Source organism: Ursus maritimus, unplaced genomic scaffold, assembly GCF_017311325.1.
Source record: "Ursus maritimus isolate PB19 unplaced genomic scaffold, ASM1731132v1 scaffold_36, whole genome shotgun sequence".
In the NCBI taxonomy this organism is placed as follows: Eukaryota; Metazoa; Chordata; class Mammalia; order Carnivora; family Ursidae; genus Ursus; species Ursus maritimus.
Window position 1 is genome coordinate 20,924,944 of NW_024426230.1, and position 9,084 is coordinate 20,934,027.

Below are 9,084 nucleotides of genomic sequence, written 5' to 3' on the forward strand. Positions count from 1 at the left end.
AATTCAGTTGTGTTTCACCATATCAGTAGTAAAAGATTAGAAAATGCAGACTAAAAGATATAGATTATAATAACAATAAAAGTATGTTTTCTTGAAATATGATAAATTTTCTTAATAGGAAAATAATAAACCTTCATTGAGTGACTTTAAGAAGATCAAAATCAATGGGAATATATAACATGGAAAAAGATATATAATATACATGTTTGTCTATCTTGGGTATAGATTAAATGGAATTCTAATCAATACCCCAACCCGTTCTCTTCAAAATGACTAGCCGATTCTCAACTTAATATGGAAGTGCAAGGGTATTGAAAGAAAGTAAAAATGTGAATGGAAGAGACTGACAGCACCAAGATTTATTATAAAGTCATGATAAGTAAGGTGGTTTGGTGGACCAGAAGAAAGAACCCAAGATTAGGTACATAAATTAATAGAAAATGATGGACTGTTTAGAAAATGTTGTAGGACGATGGTAATCAATTTTTTAAAAATTAGGCTCCTCTCATATCACACACAAAAGTTAACTCCGGATTGCATGCTTTATTTTTTTAATCTTTCAAGCTTTTATTTAAATTCTAGTTAGTTAACATATAGTGTAGTAGTAGTTTCAGGAGTAGATGTAGTGATTCATCACTTACTTTTAACACCCAGTGCTCATCCCAACAAGTGCACTCCTTAATGCCCATTACCCATTTAGCCCATCTCCACCCACCTTACCTCCAGCAACCCAGTTTGTTCTCTACAGTTAAAAGTCTCTCTAATGGTATGCCTCCCTCTTTTTTTTTTCCTTTAGCCTCTGTTCATCTGTTTTGTGTCTTAAATTCCTCATACAAGTGAAATAATAAGGTATTTGTCTTTCTCTGACTTATTTTGCTTAGCATAATATACTCTAGGTTCCTCAAGAGCTGAAAATAGAACTATCTTCTGACCAGCAAGTGCAATGCTGGATATTTATCCAAAGGATACAAAAATACTGATTCAAAGGGACACGTGCACCATGATGTTTACAGCAGCATTTATCAACAATTGCCAAATTATGGAAAGAACCAAATGGCCATCGACTGATGAATTCACACTTTAAAAAATAAAGCAACCTTATGAAACTCTTAGAAGAAAATATAGAATATGTTTATAACCAAGAAATAAAAAGCACTTCATAAGAAAATATAAAAAATAAAAACAATAGAGGAAATGATGGATAAATCTAAACATACTAAACTTTTTATATCTCCAAAAATTCCATAAACAGATTGAAAAAAATAAGCCACAGATAATCAGAAGACAAAGGCAACATAGAAAATAGATAAAGTTCTTGTATTTAGAAAAATCTAAATTCAAAGGCAAAATACAAACAGTGCCGCAGAACACTGGCAAAAGAGACTGTCATTTCACAGAAGAAGAATGAATGGCCAAAAGCATTTAAAAAGATGTAAAAAGCTCCTCAGGGAAAGGCTAATTAAAATTACAGTTCCATACCATTTCAAAATTATGAAATTGTCTAATGTTTAAAAAGTCAAGAAATGATGGTGAACACTTTGTTGGGGTTAATGTAGAGCATGAAATCAGCCATAATGCCTGGCTTGCTAAAATGTAACACAGAGGCCGCTGGGGGCAGGGAGGGTTTTGGGGAAGGGCATAGGCCTTTGGAATGCCAAGGACTTCTGACCCCCTGCCATTGGAATGCCTCGGGACGTTGCCTTCCCAAAACTTTCTTAACCCAAATAGCCGCCCTGTGATCTAAGAGATGCAGGCATTGCCCCTTAGGCTACGTTTAGCAGCACTCCTAGAACACGCAGATTAGCATATTTTATCATTCCCATAAACAGACCCTCCTAGTTTCAGTAAGACCCCTTGTCACACATCACATGCTTGGAAACAGTGATAAGGATTTGTGATTATCCTGAAGGACCAATAGAAGTAGGAGCAAAGAAGAGTAAAGGGTCTTTGCCTCTGACCCTTGACCCCATTGCCTTCTCCTCTCTTTCCAGCAAAGTATGGAGTAATCTTTCATCCATCAGTACAGGGATTGCTGGCCATTCCCGGCAACACTTGAGAATGCAAACTCTCATACATTGCTGGTGGAAGTACACATTGAAGTGTTTTTGAAAAAAAAGATTTTGCTCAGAAATAGGATTCATCCTATACACGAACAATGAGACTGAAGAAAGAGAAATTAGGGAATCCATTCCATTTACAATAGCACCAAAAACCATACGTTATCTCGGAATTAACCAGAGACGTAAAGGATATATATTCTAGAAACTACAAATCACTCTTAAAAGACATTGAAAAAGACACAAAAAGATGGAAAAATATTCCATGCTCATGGAGTACTACAAAGCTGTGATCACAAAGACAGCATGGTACTGGCACAAAAACAGACACATAGACCAATGGAACAGAATAGAGAGCCCAGAAATGGACCCTCGGCTCTTTGGGCAACTAATATTTGATAAAGCAGGAAAAAACATCTGGTGGGAAAAAGACAGTCTCTTCAACAAATGGTGCTGGGAAAATTGGACAGCTACATGCAAGAGAATGAATCTTGACCACTATCTCACACCATACACAAAAATAAACTCCAAATGGATGAAAGACCTTGATGTGAGACAGGAATCCATCAAAATTCTAGAGGAGAACATAGGCAGGAACCTCTACGACATCGGCCAAAGCAAACTTTTTCATGACACATCCCCAAAGGCAAGAGAAACAAAAGATAAAATGAATTTATGGGACTTCATCAAGATTAAAAGCTTCTGCACAGCCAAGGAAACAGTCAGAAAAACTAAGAGGCAGCCCACGGAATGGGAGAATATATTTGCAAATGACACTACAGATAAAAGACTGGTATCCAAGATCTACAAAGAACTTCTCAAACTCAATACACAGGAAACAAATAAACAAATCATAAAATGGGCAGAAGATATGAACAGACACTTTTCCAATGAAGACATACAAATGGCTAACAGACACATGAAAAAATGTTCAAAATCATTAGCCATCAGGGAAATTCAAATCAAAACCACACTAAGATACCACCTTACGCCAGTTAGCATGGCAAAAATTGACAAGGCAAGAAACAACAATTGCTGGAGAGGATGTGGAGAAAGGGGATCCCTCCTACATTGTTGGTGGGAATGCACGTTGGTACAGCCACTCTGGAAAACAGTGTGGAGGTCCCTTAAAAAGTTAAAAATTGAGCTACCCTATGACCCAGCCATTGCACTACTGGGTATTTACGCCAAAGATACAGACGTAGTGAAGAGAAGGGCCATATGCACCCCAATGTTCATAGCAGCATTGTCCACAATAGCTAAATCGTGGAAGGAGCCGAGATGCCCTCCGACAGATGACTGGATTAAGAAGCTGTGGTCCATATATACAATGGAATATTACTCAGCTATCAAAAAGAACGATTTCTCAACATTTGCTGCAACATGGATGGCACTGGAGGAGATAATGCTAAGTGAAATAAGTCAAGCAGAGAAAAACAATTATCTATGGTTTCTCTCATCTATGGAACATAAGAACTAGGAAGATCGGTGGGGGAAGAAAGGGATAAAGAAAGGGGGCTTAATCAGAAGGGGGAATGAAGCATGAGAGACTGTGGACTCTGAGAAACAAACTGAGGGCTTCGGAGGGGAGGGGGGTGGGGGAATGGGATAGGCTGGTGATGGGTAGTAAGGAGGCCACATATCGCATGGTGCACTGGGTGTTATATGCAACTAATGAATAATGGAACTTTACATCAGAAACCAGGGATGTACTGTATGGTGACTAACATAATATAAAAAAAAATATTATTATTAAAAAATCCTGTTAAGGGAATAGAAAATGATAATTTCAAGAAATTATTTTAAGGAAACACTAAAAATTAACTCAGCCAATTTGTTCAGCCAAAATTAACTCAGCCATAAATATACTGTAGTGTATATGTCAATCAGCCATAAATATTCTCATGCTGGAGGAGTGGGCTGTTCTGTCACATTATGAAGGCAGAGGAGAGTGTTTGGTTTTAAGCTTTTTATTTGTTTTTAATCTAGAGTAACATGAAATTCAATACAAATTCTTAAATTTTATATTTAAATTCTATCTCCTAAATTGCTCTCATCTTACGTCTCTTAAATTGTCATATATCAAGAGTGCAAATTCTGTAACTTTCATTGAAAGAATTCTTAATCATGAAGGGATGCAATGGTAGCCCTTCTTGAAATAAAATAACTTGATCAAAAAAAAAAAAAAGGATTTTGAATTATCTGGTAAAGTTGAACCAATCTATTCTCAAAAATTCTTTTTTTTTCTAATTCTGGCATAATAAACACACAGAGTTATATTAGTTTTAGGTGTACAATATAATGATAAAGTAGTTCTGTACATTACTCAGTGCTCATCACAATAAGTGTACTCTTAATCCCTGTTACCTATTTCGCCTATCCACTCACCCACCTCCCTCTGGTAACCAGCTCTTTAGTCAAGAGTCTTGTTTTTTTTTTTTTTTTAACTTGTCCCTTTTTTTGTTATTCTTTTGCTTTGTTTCTTAAATTCCACATATGAGTGAAACTAAATGGTGTTTGTCTTTCTCTGACTGACGTATGTCACTTAGCATTAATTATACTCTCTAGTTCCATCGATGTTGTTGCAAATGGCAATATTTCATTCTTTTTTATGGCAGAATAATATTCCATTGTGCATATATACCAACTCTTATTTATCCATTCTTCTATTGATGGACTCTTAGGTTGCTTCCATATTTTGACTGTTACGAATAATGCTGCAATAAACATAGTAGTGCATGTATCTTTTCAAATAGTGTTTTCATATTCTTTGGGTAAATACCCTGTAGTGTAATTACTGATCATATGATATTTCTGTGTTTAATTTTTTTGAGGAAACTCAATGCTGTTTTCCACAGTGGCTGCAACAATTTCCCCACCACCACCAATAGTGCACGAGGGTTTCCTTTTTTTCCACATCTTTACCAACACTTGTTGTTTCTTGTATTTTTTGTTTTAGCCATTGTGATAGATGTGAGGTGACATCTCATTGTGGTTTTGATCTGCATTTTCCTGATGATGAGTGATTGTGAACACCTTTTCATGTGTCTGTTGGCCATCTATGTCTTCTTGGAGAAATGTCTGTTCATGTCTTCTGGCCAATTTTAATGGATTATTTGGTTTTTTGGTGTTGAGCTGCATGAGTTATTTATATATTTTAGATACTACCTCTTTATTGAATATGTCATTTGCAAATATCTTCTCCCATTCAGTAGTTGTCTTTTAGGTTTATTGCTTGTTTCCTTTGTCATGCAGAAGCTTTTTATTTTGATGTAATCTGAACAGTTTATGTTTGCTCTTGTTTCCCTTGCCTTAGGAGACATTTCTAGGAAAATGGTGCTACGGCCAGTGTCAGAGAAATTACTGCCTGTGCTCTCTTCTAGGATTTTTATGGCTTCAGGTCTCACATTCAGGTCTTAAATATATTTTGTTTATTTTTTTATATAGTGGAGGAAAACAGTCCAGTTTCATTCTTTTGCATGTAGTTGTCCAGTTGTTAGAACACCATTTGTCAAAGAGACTGTCTTTTTCCCACTGGATGTTCTTTCCCGCTTTGTCAGAGATTAATTGCCCATATAATCGTGGGTTCATTTCTGGGCTCTCTGTTCTATACCATTGATCTATGTGTCTATTTTTTTTGCCAATACCATACTGTTTTGATTACTACAGCTTTATAGTCTATTTTGAGATCTGGGACTCTGAGAGCTGAAGTTTTATTCTTTTTCAAGATTGCTTTGGCTATTTGGGGTCTTTTGTGGTTCCATACAAATTTTTAGATTATTTGTTCTACATCTATGAAAAATGCTATTGTTTTGATAGGGATTGCATTAAATCTGTAGATTGCTTTGGGTCATATGGACATTTTAAAAATATTTGTTCTTCCACTCCATGAGCATGGAATATCTTTCCATTTGTTTGTGTCATCTTCAATTTCTTTCATTAATGTTTTACAGTTTTCAGAGTACAGGTCTTTCACCTCCTTGGTTAAGTTTATTTCTAGGTATTTTATTATTTTTTGTGAAATTGTAAATGTGACTGTTTTCTTAATTTCTCTTTCTCCTACTTCATTATTACTGTATAGCAATGCAACAGATTTCTGTATATTGATTTTATATCCTGTGACTACTGAATTCATTTATGAGTTCTAGTAGTTTTTTGATGGAGTCTCTAGGGTTTTCTATATATAGTGTCATTTCATCTGCAAATAGTGCAAGTTTTATTTCTTCCTTACTAATTTGGATGCCTTTTATTTCTTTTTCTTATCTGATTGATGTGGCTAGTACTTCCAGGGCTATGTTGAATAAAAGTGGTGAAAGTAGACATCCTTGTCTTGTTCTTGACCTTAGGGGAAAAGCTTTCAGTTTTTCTCCATTGAGGATGATGTTCACTACGGGTTTTCATATATGGCCTTTATTATGTTGAAGTAAGTTCACTCTAAACATCTCTTTGAGGATGGATGTTGTACCTTGCCAAATGCTATTTCTGCATCTATTGAAATGATGATATGTTCTTTACCCTTTCTCTTGTTGATGTGCTATATCACGTTGATTGATTTGTGAATATGGAACCACCCTTGCATCCTAGGAATAAATCCCATTTGATCGTGGTAAGTCATTTTTTTTACGTGTATTGTTGGATTTGGTTTGCTAATATTTTGTTGAGAATTTTTGCAACTAGTTTCATCAGAGGTTTTGGACTATAGTGCTTTTTGTAGTGTCTTTCTCTGGTTTTGGTATTAGAGTAATGCTGGCCTCCTAGAATGAATTTGGAAGCTTTTCTTCCTCTTCTATTTTTTGGAATAGTTCAGGAATAGGTATTAACTCTTCTTTACAATGTTGGTTAGAATTTACCTGTGAAATCATCTGGTCCTGGACTTTTGTTCATTGAGAGGTTTTTGTTTTTGTTTCTTATTAATGATTCAATTTCATTACTGGTAATTAGTCTGCTCAAGTTTTCTATTTCTTCTTGATTCAGTTTTTGGAAATTATGTTTCTAAGAATTTATTCATTTCTTCTAAATTGTCCAATGTGTTGGCATGCAATTTTTCATAATATTTTCTTATAATCCTTTGAATTTCTGTGATGCCAGTTGTTATTTCTCCTGTTTCATTTCTGATTTTGAGTTCTCTCTCTCTCTCTCTCTCTCTCTTTCTCTTTCTCTCTCTTGATGAGTCTGGCTAAACGTTTATCAATTTTCTTGATCTTTTCAAAGATCTGGAGCTTCAGGGTATCTCTCATGTGTGTTGCATGTGCCCTACTATTATGGCTGAGCTGCATTTGCCTTTAGTTCATCTATCTGCAATGGTTCTCTTTACCTCTTGTGGGCAGGGTTTGGTCGTTGTGTTGTTAATGAGCCAAATTGGGCCTCCTTAGGCTTGAGTTCGGTCAAACTAGGCATTTGACAGGGCTTTGGTCACGTGGAACTGAATGTGCTGTCCTTTCGTTGTTTCCTAAAAAGTTATCATTGGTAGATTACGTCTGATGACCAATTGTCTGCCCCCAGCCCAATGTTGGAGCCACAGTCAAATTGGTATGTGTGGTTATCTTCCCCTCTCCAGGGCAAGAGTCACTTTGGAATTGTTCTGGGCCTGTCAAGGCTGCATGCAAACTGCCACACTGTGACACCACTTTGGAAGGACTCCTGCTGAAGGCATGTTGGGGGGGGGGCATATCAGCAGAAGACCGCAGGTACCGGGTGTGTTGTTAGCAAGCTAGGAAGGGAGTATTTGTACTGGTTCTCGCATGTGTCCCTGTATCTAGTTTGGTGGGGGGTAGGGGGACAGGAAGGTAGGTGGGGGAGGAAAATGGTGCTTGCCAGCTCTTTTGTTCTTAGAGAAGTCTCCTAAAGATCCCTGACCCTCCAGCACTGGTTCTTAGATTAATAAACACACCTCCCTCCCTAATATCCCAGGCATTTTTGGAACTGCTGCTTTTATGCTGTATCTCAGCAAAGCTATCTCATAAGGACAAAGAATCCATTTCCCATTGCCCTCTGGTTCTCCCAGAGCTGAGCCTGCTGATTTTTAAAGTTCCAGGTATTAAGCCCTGCTGACTGTAAGAACTAAGCAGTTAAGCCCCTCTGGTTTTCAAAGGCAAATATTATGGGGATTCATCTCCCCAGTGCAGTCTCCCATGCCTGGGGTGCCTGGTGTGGGGTCTGTTCCTCTCCCTTCTCCATGCCTGCAATGTCTTTCCCTCCCACAGACAGTCCCGTGGGTCAGTTTGTCTCCTACCTGCATCTCTGCCCTTTCTACCATTTTCAGTGCAGACTCCTCTACATTTAGCTGTGGAGAGTCTGTTCTGCTAGTCTTTGGGTCATTTTCTGGGTTATTTGCACTGATGTGGGTGTTATCTAGGTGTATCAGTGGGAAAAGGTGAGCTTAGGATCCTCCCACTCTGCCATCTTCCCCAGAATTCGATTTCCTACAATTCTATCCCAAGATATTTTCTCTAAAGATAGTCTTACATTTGTAAACTGGGAAGTCAGTGCAAAATATGGTATCCCCTAAAGCACATGAATTAGGGCAAGGACCTCTATTTATCTAAGTTTAAGAAAAGGAATAAATTCCATGATCATCAACCCCATTTTCATCATTTATACCATTTCTGATAAGTTGATCAATCTCTATATTGATAACCGGTCTATTATCTTTTTTCTAGACCTGAGGGTGTCTTCTTAGTCTCGATAATACTTTCAGGAGTTGAAATCGTGTGGTTAACTCCAATTCTCAGGACTTGTGCCCTAATGTCTGGTGCTAGATGTTTCTTACACTGAGATTACTATATCTCACTGGTCTTGAAATTTCCATTGCCTCTCTCCACCAGCCTATAAGGATGCTTGGAGCTTTCTTAAAATTGTGTCAGTTATAATGCCTGCTTCCCAGGTATTGCTCGTCTCCATATTCTCTATAGTGTTCTACTTTTCAGATGGAATCGGAATTCTTTTCCTGTGATTCTATTTCCAGATTTCATTCTGTCTCAGTCTGCCACATCCCACCACAGGTATTCAAAATATGCAGGTTTACCTA